Source organism: Marmota marmota, unplaced genomic scaffold, assembly GCF_001458135.2.
Source record: "Marmota marmota marmota unplaced genomic scaffold, marMar, whole genome shotgun sequence".
NCBI classification, from domain to species: Eukaryota; Metazoa; Chordata; class Mammalia; order Rodentia; family Sciuridae; genus Marmota; species Marmota marmota.
The window spans coordinates 9,405,390-9,419,723 of record NW_025999925.1 but is presented as its reverse complement, the minus strand read 5'-3'; the positions used below and the strand labels follow the sequence as shown (position 1 = coordinate 9,419,723).

The window sequence follows — 14,334 nt, the reverse complement described above, 5'->3', positions numbered from 1 at the left end:
TTAATTTCATTTTGTGTTTTCCTTGTAAACTTTATAACAGTTTTCTGTTAGTGTTTTACAGAGGTACTGTTTATGATAAAACAGCCTGAGTTAATTTGAGACAATAAGCCATCATCTATAGGACAGAGAGTATATAATGCTGGCTTCCAGGACTAATACTAACCCCAATTAAATGAAAGGGGTAACTGCAGAACTATATATTTTTTTGAGGGGTGGTACCAGGGATTGACTTCAGGGTACTCAACCACTGAACCACATCTCCAGCCCTATTTTGTATTTTATTTAGAGACAGGGTATTACTGAAATGCTTAGCAACTTGCTGTTGCTGAGGATGGCTTTGAACTTGTGATCCTCCTGCCTCAGCCTCTTGAGCTGCTGAGATTACAGGCATGTGCCAACACACCCGGCATTGTAGAACTATATATAGTGAAGTTATTACCTGTTACTTCCACTTTAAGACTGGTGAAAATGGCCTGATGAATATTTAAAACCAAAAACTTGGAGACCAAAGTCAAGGAAGTAAAAGGGCCAGGGAAAAAGCAGCCAAAGTTTTGTCCATTGCCCTCTAAGCTCAGCCAGGACACAGAGAATGATGGGATCCCTCTCTGGGCCATGCAACTCTGGAAAGTCACCTGATCTGCCTATCAGGGAGCTCAAGAGGACTGCAGAGAACAGGAAGCCAGCCAGTGCACATTCTACAAAGAGGAGGGTCATCAGAGATGGAAATATCCCTGATGCTTCCAAGAGAAGCCACATATGATCAACAAGACTCTAACCCATCCTGTCAGATGACACCACTGGTAAAGGAAAGCTAAAGGAGCCAAGAGGCTTTGCACACACCCCTAAGTGATCTCTAAGGAATCTCAACTGACTTTTAAGAGTAGACAGTAACAGGTCAGTTTTGACTAACTTGGTCTCAAACACCTGGAAGGAGAGTATAGCCTAAACACAATCCTACATGGACATTTACAAGGAAAAAACAATGTTTTTTTTTTTTTTTAATGTAACTTAAAGATGTACATTTGTCAGCCCTACCAAAAGAAATAAAGCTGGAGGCTATAAAGGAAGAGTTCTTCTGAGGGAATGTCTAATAATGATGATCACAAAGGACTCTAGAGTTGCAAGTTTGTTCTGAGTTAATTTGAGCCTGCTCTCATAGACCTACAAATCTTCCTATCCTCCTACATTGATAAACTTGATCTGTTTTTCACTGATATGATTGAGTTACTGCCTTCATGATTTTCAGAGACTGACTAAAATACTAATTGCTTTTGTGCTAATTATTTACAAAAAAGCAATGCTTTGCTGTCTCATTTTTTGTTGTCTTAGCATGATCTCTGCACTATGAACACCTTGTCCAGTCACCTGCCATCTGCCACTGTGTGCCTCTGGATTGCTCTGATGCTGAATACCCTTAATTGTCCAAGCCCAACCTGATAGAGAACAAGGTCTTTGGGTTACTTCCCCCAACTTTGCCCTCTTTCAGCAGGAAGCAATTTGGTGATGTCATGACCCATTTTTTGATAGAAATGGAATATAGAAATTGACAGTGGGGAAATGTGACAGTGGCCAACTTTATGCTTTGAATATATCCTTTGCTGGGCCAGGGTTGTGGCTCAGTGGTAGAGCACTTGCCTTATACACATGAGGCACTGGGTTCAATCCTCAGCACCACATAAAATAAATAAACTAGTAAAACAAAGGTAATGTGTTCATGTTCAATTAAAACAAATTTAAACATAGCCCTTGCTACTCTGCCACTGAAACTTATTTTTAAAATGGACATGTTTCTTTCTCTTCCTCTCTCCCTGCTACTTCCAAATCTCTTCCCCTCCTTAATCTCAGGGGAAAAAGGATTACCTCTCTTCCCCATTTTAGGCAGCTATATCTGTCCTTTAGTACACATCCACCATAGGAATGAAGTAATCCGTACTTTGGGGATAGTACCAGATCTCAGAAGTGACGATCTGCTAAATTAATAAGTAAATTACAACACATGGAATGTGGCCTTTGAATCATCTCCTTAAAAACTCCCAGTTCCTGCCAATGGTCAGAATCACAGCCTCTGGGACAGGAGTCCCCTGTGTTTCTCCTTTGCTAGCAAAGCAATAAACCTCCTTTTTCCTTTTTCTAAGAAAAAAAGGAAGAGGAAGAGGAGGAGAACAAGAGGAAGAAGTACTTACTTATGAAAAACTTTTGGAATTCAAGCAAGAACAATGCTAGTTTGTGGCATTCCTCTTTGGAGCCTCTCCCATCTCTCCCAGGTGATCAGTGCAATGGTTCTTCCAAGACCTCAGACTTTGTTTTGTTTTTTTATTAGATCTTTATGGTTAAAACTTAGTACTTGGGTTCATCCCAACAAACTTAGACATTCATGGAAATCGATTTCAGTTTATGATCACCTCTTTTCTCTTTCCCTTTCCCTCCTGCCCACCCCCCAAGTTCTCCTTCCTTTAACTAGACTTCCTTTCACTTGTCTATTAATTGTATATGATTGGCTCTTTATGTAATCTTATCATTCTCTCCCTCTTTCCTTTATTTTACTCTAGCTTCTGCATGAGAGAATACATTCAATCTTTGAGTTACTGAGTTTGGCTAATGATATTCTCCATTTCCATCTATTTACTGCCAAATGCCATAATTTCATTATTTTAATAGCTGAGAAGGACTCCATTGTATATATATATAAACCACAATTTCTTAATCCATGCATCTATTGATGATCATCTGGGTTATTCCATAATTTAGCTGTTGTGAATTATGCTGCCATAAACATTGATGTGGGTATGTCGCTGTATTAAACTGATTTTAGATCTTTTAGAAAAACACCCAGGAGTGGGATAGTTGGGTGATAAGGTGGTTTCATTTCTAGTTCTGAGGAATCTCTAAACCACTTTCCAGAGTGGTTGTAGTAGTCTGCAGTCCCATCAACAATGTGTTGCCGAAAGCTCGGTCCTTGTCTCCGATGCCAATCCAATAACGAGGACACGGTTTTCAGAAAAATTAAAATGACAGTTTATCGCTTTACTAGCAAAGAAGAAACAGAGGACTTCAGTCCCAAAGGCTGAGATTCATCATCAGAAACAGGGGGCTTTTATAGAGGTGATTCAGAGAAAATGAGATTAGGGAGGAGAGATCAGAAAGGAGAAGATCAGGGAAAAGAAGATGAGGGAGAAGGGAAAAGAAGATCAGGAAGGATAAGATCAGAAAGATCAGGGAGGGATAAGGTTGGGAAAAAAAAAAAAAACATGTATGTTTCAAAGTGACAGGGATATAGTCAAAGCATCAAGTGAACCCCTGTTACAAATATACAAGTGTTCCTTTCACCCCACGACCTGGCCAGCATTTATTGTTGTTTGTATTCTTGATAACTGCCATTCTGAATGGAGTAAGATGAAATCTTAATATAGTTTGATTTGCATTTCTCTGACTACTAGAGATTTTGAACATTTTTTCATATATCTATTGGCCTCTGTGTGTTTCTTCTATTGAGAAGTTTCTGTTTAGTTCTTTTGCCCATTTATTGATTGGGTTATTTGGGTTATTGTTGTTGTTGTTATTTTTCTTTCGGTATTAAGTTTTTTTTAGTTCTTTGTATATTCTAGATATTAATCCCCTATTGGAGAAGTAACTGGTCAAGATTTTCTCCCATTTTGTAGGCTCTATCTTCACACTCTTAATTGTTTCCTCAGCTGTGCAGAAGCTTTTTAGTTTAATGTCATCTCACTTATTTGATTCTTGGTTTTATTTCTTATGCTTTGGAGGCCTTGTTAAGGAAGTCTGTGCCAGCACCTATATGATAGAGTATTGATCCTGTTTTCTTCTAGAAGTTGTAAGGTTTCTGGTCTAATTCCTAAGTCTTCGATCCATTTCAATCTGGGTTTTGTGCAGGTTGAAAGAGAGGGGTCTAACTTAATTTTTCCACATATAGCTATCCAGTTTTACCAAAATCATTTGTTAAAAAAGACTGCCTTTTCTCCAAGATATCTTTTTAGCAACTTTGTCAAATATAAGATGGCTATAAGTTTGTTGGGGTTGTTTCTGTGTCTTCTATTCTATTCCACTGGTTTTCATGTCTATTTTGGTTCCAATATTATGCTGTTTTTGTTACTACAGCTCAGTAGTATACTTTCAGATCAGGTATTATGATGCCTCCTGCTTCACTATTCTTGCTTAGTATTGCTTTGGGTATTCTGGAAGACCACAGACTTTGAAACTAGAAGCTTTACTACCATATGTGCTCAGTTTATCTGTAACTGAAGGTGAAAATATGCCATCCAGAAGCAACTCCAGAAGAGTAGCAACATCAGTATCAAGTCTCAATTAGCCATCCCAGTTAAGACAAGCAATCAATCAGCAACATAAACAGAAAAGTAACAGGGAGATCCTGCAAATGAGAGATGCACCAAGATACTGCATGAACTCTGCTCACAATCCTGGCTGGCTGCCTTCCATGCATAGGGGAAATCAAGGGTGCTAAGCTGTCCATACATCCTAGTTGGTGGAGAGGCTGTGCACAGGCACAGGAATATGGGAGAAATTAGAAGACAGGGCAGACTTTTAAATTGCTCGAGCTTTGCATGTGTTCTTCAACCTACCAAAAGATCCTTTGAGAATGGTGAAAGACTTATTGGCTCAGATTATAAGGGCACAACCTCTGATCAATCATTGACATAGCAACTAAGTTATGCACAAACATAAAACTGAGAGAAATAAATCAGACTCAAAAAAGTACATCTTTTTAAGGCAAGAGCATTGTATGATCAGGTGTGGAAGCTCACATCTGCAATTCCAACTTGGGAGGCTGAGACAGGAGGAGCATTAAATTCAAGGGCAGACTCAACAATTTAGCAAAAACTTGAGCAGTTTAGTGATGTCTCAAAATAAAACATTAAAAGGGTTTGGGGATGTAGCTCAGTGGTAAAATGCTCCTAGGATCAATCCCTTGTAGTATATATGTGTGTGTGACATACACACACAGAGAGAGAGAGAGAGAGAGAGAGAGAGAGAGAGAGAGAGAGAGAGAGAGAGATCTGCTGAATGGCATATTTTCACCTTCAGTTACAGATAAACTGAGCACATATGGTAGTAAACCTTTTAGTTTCAAAGTCTGTGGTCTTCCAGAATAGCCAAAGCAATACTAAGCAAGAATAGTGAAGCAGGAGGCATCACAATACCTGATCTGAAAGTATATTACAGAGCTGTAGTAACAAAAACAGCATGATATTGGTACCAAAATAGAAATAGGTATGTATTTATGTATGTATGTATATACACACACACACACACACACACACACACACACACAAGCACTAAGTAGCCTCCTGAATTATATCCTGAAATAATGGGGAATCATTAAAGGACTTTAACCAGAGACTAATGAGTTGGAATTGCATTTTATAAGATCACTTTGGCAAGGTGGAAGGCAAGTTGACAGAGGGCAAGATCAGAGACAAAGAGAGGAATTCTATTAGCCTGAATAAAGATGGTGGTGATGGGCAAGAAGGGCAGAGGATGCAGAGGTAAGCCAATTGGATTTTCAAAGGTAGAATAAACTGATGTAATTACCCATTCAGTTTAGGTATTGAGGAATCAGAGGAATGTTTAAAAGCCTTTAGGTTTATGACCTAAGCCAAAAGGATGGTGAAGCCATATACTAAAACAAAAAATTCAGATACAGCAACTAATATGGAGGGTGAAAAATAATGAGCTTAGTTTTGAGTTTGAGATATAATTCATGAGATTATTTACATAATTAAACTTCAAGTAAAATTTACACTTTAGCTGTGCACAGTGGTGCACACTGTAATCCTAGTGGCTTGGGAGGCTGAGGCACGAGGATCCCAAGTTCAAAGCCAGCCTCAGCAACTTGGTAAGGCACTAAACAACTCAGTGAGACCCTGTCTTTAAATAAAATACAAAATAGGGCTGGGAATGTGGCTCAGTGGTGGAGTGCCCTAAATTCAATCTCCTGTACCGAGCCCACCTCCCAAATTTGCTTTTTAGAGAAATACATCACATAAAGAAATATGGACAATAGTGGTTTGAAGACCTGGGTTCTTGTTCTAGTTTTACTTCAAATTTGAACACATCAAATTTTATCTTGAGGCTAAGTTTATTCATTTATTTTACTTATCTCTATGCAAAATGAAGAAAATAAGACTGTCCTGTGTACTTACAGAACATTGTGAGCATAAAAGGGATGCTGCAAAACAAGATTAAATGCAATTTCTGCTGCAGTGTACAATCTGTTCTGCAAGTATAAATAATACAATATGACCAAAATGAAGCCATAAGTGTTGGAAAAGAAACATTATTTTCATTGTCAGATGACACATAAGTCACTGGAGAATTATTTTTAAAACTATTAAAATCAGTAAGAAATCAGTATCTTTCCTACATATTATCAATAACCTGTTAGAATTTAAAATTGGGAAAATCCTAGTCTCTCTCTGAATAACAATAGATCTAAAGCTATCCTATTCTTACCCAGATCAAATTAAATAAATTTATAAAGCCTATATTAAGAAAATTTTAAACTCCATAGAAGACTTTAAAAAGTAAATATCATATTCCTAAAAGGGAATATGATGCTATAGGTATGCAATTTTACTCCAAATTTGTAAATTGAAAGAGACACCCATTAAAATCTCAACTGGGAAGCCAGGCAGGGTGGTGCATGCCTGTAATTTCAGAACTCTGGAGGCTGAGGCAGAATAATTGCAAGTTCAAGGCCAGCCTCAGCAATTTAGCAAGGCCCTAAGCAATTTGCACTCAGTGAGTCTCAGTCTCAAAATAAAAAGGGCTGGGGATATAGCTCAATGATAAAGCTCCCCAAGTTCAATCCCCAGTACCAAAAAAACAAACAAAAACTCAACCAGGAAATATTTATCTAATTAAGAGTATAGGTATCTAGGGGGCTGGGGTTGTGGCTCAGCGGTACAGCGCTCGCCTACAGCGCTCACCTAGCATGAACGAGGCCCTGGGTGCGATCCTCAGCACCACATAAAAAAAGTAAGTAAATAAAATAAAGGTATTGTGTCCAACTACAACAAAAAAATTTTTTAAAAAGAAGAGTATAGGTATCTAATATGAAAGCCTACATATAAGGAAGTTAACAAAAACAACCACAATTATAGTAGGGTAATAAGACAATTGGTGATTTTCCTATTCATTTTTACAAATATACATGATTAGAATTTTGTCTGTACTTGGAAACATTCTCTCAGATCTTGGTAATAAGAAATACAAGAGGGGCTGGGGATGTGGTCAAGCGGTAGCACGCTCGCCTGGCATGCATGCGGCCTGGGTTCGATCCTCAGCACCACATACAAACAAAGATATTGTGTCCGCCGAAAACTAAAAAATAAATATTAAAATTCTCTCGAAAAATAAAAAAAAATTAAAAAAAAGAAATACAAGAAAATTTTTTCAGGGGTTGGGTTGTGGCTCAGTGGTAGAGCACTTCCCAAGCATGTGTGAGGCACTAGGTTCGACCTCAGCACCACATAAAAATAAATAAGTAAAATAAAGGTATTTTGTCCATCCACAACTAAAAAAAAAATTTTTTAAAGAAAGTTTTTTCTAAATTCAAACATGAAAGTAATTCAAAATAGATCAGACAAGCAAATCACTTTAAAGATAGAAAATGGCTCCCTAGTACATAAGATTTAACTGAAACCCAATGGCACCAGGAAAAAGACTGAGCAGTCATTTATACTTAAAAAAAAAAAAAAAAAAAAAAAAAAAAAAAAANTTTCCAAAGTAAAATTTTTATTTGTATATATCCATTGAGTTTTCCATGATTAAAAGGCTCCTTTTTGACTCAGGATAGAACATATAGTTACATTTCTTAGAAGAAAAATGTAAGTAATAAAATTGAAATTTATTTATGCCTATGCTAAAAGATAATTATAATTTTTAAGAATTTCTTCAAATGGCCATGAATGGTGGCACACGTCTGTAATACCAGCAGATTAGGAGGCTAGGCAGAAGGATCCCAAGTTCAAAGCCAGCCTCAGCAACTTGAGAGATCCTGTCTCAAAATATAAGAAATGGTTGGGGACGTGGTTCAATCCCTTGTACCAAAAAAATTTTTTCTTCAAGATTATCATTTGTGCCAGCACCAATTTATTAAAAATTTCATTTCACATTAAAATGAATTTCCATCTTTCTCATATATTGAGATTTATTTCTGGAAATTCTATTTTGTTTTCTATTTTGTTTCTTTGATTTGTTTGCTAATTATTATACCTGGTAACTATAGAATATAAAGAATACTACTTAGAAGAAATTTACAGATTTAAATACCTTCATTATTAGATACAAAATGGAAAAGAAACTAAACCTCATGTTAAAAACCAGGAACAGAACAATCAAATATTTTTTATTTTCTAGTTTGGTTTTTTTTTTTCAAAACGCTAGAAAGCAAGGTGTGGTTAACATAGGCCCATAATCCCAGTGACTCAGGAGGCTGAGGCAGAGGAAAATCAAGGGCAATTTAAGGACAGCCTGGATAAATTTGTGAAATCCTGTCTCAAAAAATAAAAAAGGGCTGGGCATGTAGTTCAATAGTAGAGTGCCCATGGGTTTAATCCCCAGTACCACCACCACCAAAAAAAAAAAAAAAAAAAAAAAAGAAAGAAAGAAATGAACTCAGCAATGGCAGTGTCCACTGAACTGTTCAAAAAGGGAATCTTAACCCTGCACAATTTCAGGTGGTGCACACCTGAATTTCAGCAACATGGGAGACTGAGACACGAGAATCCCAAGTCCAAAGTCAGCCTGGACAACTTAGTAAAACCCTGTCTCAAAAAAAATAAAATAAAAATAAAAGAGGCTGAGTGGTACAGCATCCCTGGGTTCAATCCCCAGTACTACACATGGATGGACAAAAAATAATTATTTTATTCATGTAACTATGCATGAAAAATTATACTCATTTGTGTTCCCGTGATTGTGATTTGGTCACCTAAAAACATAAAATAACCATCATATTGAAAGAAACATTATAGTTCATCTTACAGAAGCTGGACGTGGTGGCACATGCCTGTAATCCCCACAGCCTGGGAGGTTGATATAGAAGGATTGCAAGATCAAAGCCAGCCTCTGCAATTTAGCAAGGCCCTAAGCAACTTAGTGAGATCCTGACTCAAAATTTTTTTAAAAAAATTTAAAGGGTTGGGGATGTGACTCAATGTTTAAGCACCCCTGGGTTCAATTTCTGGTACAAAACAAACAAACAAAAACAGTGTTCAACTTTCTGGCAGTGACACCTTTCTGGCAGTGACACTCCCCACAAGAACATGGTTTGGGAAAATAATCCCTTTCACCTCTCCAGAAGAGAAGAGGAGGAAGCAGAAGAAGAAGCACTTGGTACAGAGCCGCAATTCCTATTTCACGGATGTGAAAAGCCCAGGATGCTATAAAATCACCACAGTTTTTAGTTCTGCACAAAAGTAGATTTCTGTGTTGGCTGTCCTCTGCCAGCCTACAGGTGGAAAAGCAAGGTTTACAGAAGAATGTTCCTTCAGGAGGAAGTAGCACAAAAAGCAATCTGAATCAAGATGAATGAGAAACCATACCAATAAACACGTTTTGGATAAAAATTTTTTAAAAAAATTAAAAACAATATTCAAAAGTATTTAACACACAAGTGTTACAATCCTTTCTTCTTGAAATGATTGCTTAAGATTTGCATATGCTTAAGAGACAAATCATAGCTCTTAATAAATAATGAATGAAAAAAATCTATTATAACTAACTAGGATTCAATGTTTATTACAAAAATGTAACTCGCAGCTCCAAGTGCATTTTCCTCCTAATCTCCAAAAATGAGCTTAAAAAAAATCTACTTTAGTCTCATCAAGAAATTATATGAATGCAGTATATTTAGTCTTTATCTAGTGATGTTTAGAGCCACAAATGATATTTCATTAACTCACAGTAGATATTTAAATAAATACAGCATTACCCAATAGCAGTAACATGTTCATAATCCCCATGAAAAGGATTATTAGCTAGAGTATATATAAATCTACAAGTAAATTAAAAGAAGAATAAAAGTAAGGCCAGGTGTGGTGGCACATGCCTGTAATATTAGCAACTTAAGAGGCTGAGGTGGGAGGATTGCAAATTCAAGGCCAGCTGGGCAATTTAGCAATCCCCCTTCTCAAAAAACAAACAAAAGGTCTGGGATACAGCTCAGGAGTACAATGCCTCTGAATTCAATCTCTAGTGGAAGGAAGAGGAGGAAGAGCAGGGATTTTGGAGAAGGAGGAAAGAAAAAAAGTTAAGCAAAAGTAAGTATTGCAAAAAAACACATGCATTTGTTACATAAAGCAACATTGTTCCTAAGGAACCTGTGGGAAATGTTTATTTCTTTCAGTGAACCTTGAAAGTGTCACTAAATCTCAAAAAAGAATGTAAGCATACTATGTACACAGAAACTAAATTTTTAAATGGGTGTAACAGGGGTTCACTTGATGCTTTGACTATATCCCTTGTCACTTTGAAATGTACGTTTTTTCCTTTTCCTAACCTTCTCCTCCCTGACCTTCTCCTTCCTCATCTTCTCCCTAACTTTTTCACTAACCTTCTCCTCCCTCATCTTCTCCTTCCTAATCTCATTTTCTCTGAATCACCTCTTTTAAAACCCCCTGCTCCCCATGATGGGCAGAGTCGCAGGCTCTGGACAGGAGTCCCCTGTGTTTCTCCTTTGCTAGCAAAGCAGTAAAACATTTTTCTTTTTCTCAAGACCATGTCTTCACTGTTGGTTGGTGTCAAGGATGAGGACCCAGCTTTTGGTTACATGGGTACTTAATAGTTCACCCTTCAAATAAAAATAATTACTTCTAACAGCTTACTGTAAAACAGTATAACAGTGTATAAATAACACAAAGTGAATGAATTGCCTGGTGTGGGTGTGGGCCTGTGGTCTCGGCTATGTGCAAGGCTGAGGCAGGAGGATCACTGAAACCATAAATTTGACAACTGCCTGAGCAACATAGTAAGATTCCATTTCAAAAAAAAAAAAAAAAATCAAATAGTAATAATAATAATAATAAATAAAAAGTAAATGGGTAGGGCAAGTAAAGTAACTATTTAATACATGAATTCAATTGTTCACTCTCTAATTTGATTTTGTTTCTGATAGATATGCCCACTTGGATTTACAAATGCCAGCAAAGTAAGACCTAATGAAAAACTAATCTTGTCAGATACAGGAAATATATTTCTAGTGTTTATTACTAATGTTATGCTGCAGGCTGGGCATTGTGGAGCACACCTGTAATCCCAGCAGCCTGGGAAACTGAGGCAAGAGTATCGAAAGTTCAAAGCCAGCCTCAGCCATTTAACAAGGCCCTAAGCAACTTAGTGAGACTCTGTCTCAAAATTAAAAATAAAAAGGACTGGGGACGTGTTTTAGTTATAAGATGCCTCTGTGTTCAATTCTCAATATCCACCCCTCAAATTTTTTTTTTACTCTACATAGCTGGGCAGGTAGCACAAATTTATGATCCCAGCAACTAAGGAGGCTGAGGCAGAAGGATCTCAAGTTTGAGGCCAACCTCAGAAATGTAACTAGACCCTGTTTAAAAAAAAAAAAAATAGGGATGATGTAGCCCAGTGGTAAGGTACCTCTGAATTTAATGCCCAGAATAAAAAAATAAATAAATAAAAAATTAAAAAAATATATATAAAATATATATATATTTTTTACTCTATATGAATTAGGGGAAAAGACTCTTCAATTACTGGTTCCTAAACTGTAGTAGAGGTAATCAAAACTCATGTATTGCTATGTATATTTCAAAATATAAACAAGTATAACTTGTCTTCTTAACTGAAGAGACAAGGAATTAATGGAGTAAAGAGGCTCTTTAATTATTAAGAATATCATACAAGCCAGGTGTGCTGGCTCATGCCTGTAATCCCAGTGGCTCAGGAGGCTGAGGCAAGAGGATCAAGAGTTCAAAGCCAGTCTCACCAGGTCCAACCCTTGGCACACACACAAAAGAACCATACAAAAGCCAGGCATGATTGTGCACACTTGTAATCACAGCAACTCAGGAGGCTGAAACAGGAAGATCACAAGTTCAAGGCCAACCCCAGCAATTTATCAAGGACCTAAGCAACTTAACAAGACCCATCTCAAAATTTAAAAATAGTAGGCTGGGGCTGTAGCTTAGTGGCAGAGCGCTTGCCTAGCACATGTGAGACATTGGGTTTGATCCTCAGCACTACATAAAAATAAACAAATAAAATAAAGGCATGCTGACCATCTACAACTACAAAAAATAAAATAAAACAAATAAAAATAAAAAATTCAAAAATAATATGGACTGGAAATATGGCTCAATTATTAAGTGTCCCTGAATCCCAGGTAACAACAACAACAACAACAAAAGAATGAGAGAGAAAAATGATCCAGTAAAAAAAGTAAGATATTTTTGTTTTCAGAGTCCAAATGTTCTCTTTCTGTTTCTGCTATACCAAAGTGAGACAATGATGTTGAAAACCTATGAGAAATTATTTTATCAATAATCTTTGAAAGGCAGAATCACAGAACTGAGCTCCCAAATTAAAAAATAAATACAAAACACAAGAAAAATTCTAGAAGGCAAAGCCATTTAGCAAGACCATGTCTCAAAATAAAAATTAAATACAGACTGGGGATGTGGCTCAGTGGTTAAGCACCCCTGGGTTAAATCCCCAGTACCAAAGAGAAAATAAACTAAAGTAGAAAACTATCTGAAATTCTTGGCACCTCTCTCCAGAAAATGTTTGGGACTTTTTCATAATATGTTAGTCAGGTCTAACATCTTTGTGGCACTGGGGACTAACCCAGGGAGTGTTCTACCACTAAGCTACAGATTCAGCCCTTTTTAAATTATCATGATTATTATTTTTATTTTTTTGAGACAGGGTCTTACTAACTTGCCCAGGATGGCCTTGAACTTGTGATCTTCTGCCTCAGCTTCCCAAACAGCTGGGATTACAGGCGTGCGCTACCACACCAACTAAAAATCTTAACAACTTTGAATGAAGATGCTAATAGACATATTTTATGATTCACCTTAATAAGCATCCATTAGCCACATGATTTAGGGTGACCCTAAAGAAAATATTAATGATTTATATATTTTCTCCTATCCTTTTTCTTAATACATAAAAGTACCAAGTCTACAGACTGCAAAAGCTAAAGTAAGAGTGAATCTTGAACATTACTAAGAAAAAGAAAAAAGACTATTTAAGGGTAAAACTGACTATCTTATTATCCAAAATAAGTGGGAAAAGGCTTTAATCAAAGTGTGTTAACTTATTTTTTACTTCAAAACAATTTATAAAATCAGAGAGAAAAGAGGCTGGAGTTATAGCTCAGCAGTAGAGATCTTGCCTCATATGTGTGAGTCACTAGGTTCAATTCCCAGCACCACATACAAACAAGCAAATAAATTAAAGGTCCGTCAATAACTAAAAAAAAAAATTTTAAATATCAGAGAGAAAGGAACTCAGAATTGTATTGGGGTCCATAGCCTCTGAATCTGAAGCACTCCTTTTGTTCCACTACCCTTTTCCCCTTTCACTACAGTCCTCTCTAAACCCTGCTTCAGGATCTAATTTCTTCCTTCAAGCTTGTTGTTCACCTTTCAGAAAATCATAAACATTTATGATCACTTGGTGATATCCCCCCTCCCACTTTGGCAGCAATGATAAAAATTTCTTTATTTTTCAAAATAGCTTTTCCTTCATTTCTGGGAATTTGGAAAAAGAGTAAAAGGAAATGAGTTTTAGAGTGGTAGTAGAGTTGGAAAGTTAGCAGAAAGCCACAATATAGACTCTTGAACACTCTGTTATGGAGTTTCTACATTTTGTGATAGAATAAATAGAACTCAGACTGAACACAAAGGGAAAAAAATCATGTAGAAAATGGGACTCCATCAAAGATATTTTGAAAGGTTAACCATGGCTACAATTTGTCCAGTGAATTGGAGAAGAGTTGGTAGGCTATTGAATGGTACAAATGAGGATGTATAGAGTCTTGAACTAGGGTAGAGACATCCTGGAGGCCCTGTCACTAATTCACACCAACAGAATGCAATAAAGTAGGGCTGGGTAAGAAACCACTCACACTATGCAAACACCTAATGCCAGAAGTCATAAACTGACTACCCACAGCTCATATAACATGCCTTACTGAGATGTCTGATTTGATCTTCACTAGGTTCGAAAAATATTTTCTAAATTAGCTGCCAACATTTAAAAATTCAGAGATTTCTCCTCCCAAATCTGAATTTTTACTGTTCTTGAAATATACATATTTCCATATAT

At 36.8% G+C, this 14,334-nt stretch overlaps 1 protein-coding gene and 1 pseudogene across 11 annotated transcripts in view; one reads left to right on the top strand and one right to left on the bottom strand.

Moving 5' to 3' along the window:
- Atg10 (autophagy related 10) overlaps positions 1-14,334 on the bottom strand; it is a 302,604-nt gene that overhangs the window by 258,396 nt on the left and 29,874 nt on the right. The gene's annotated exons all lie outside the window — the stretch shown is intronic.
- Positions 5,486-10,264, top strand: LOC125615795 (annotated as a pseudogene).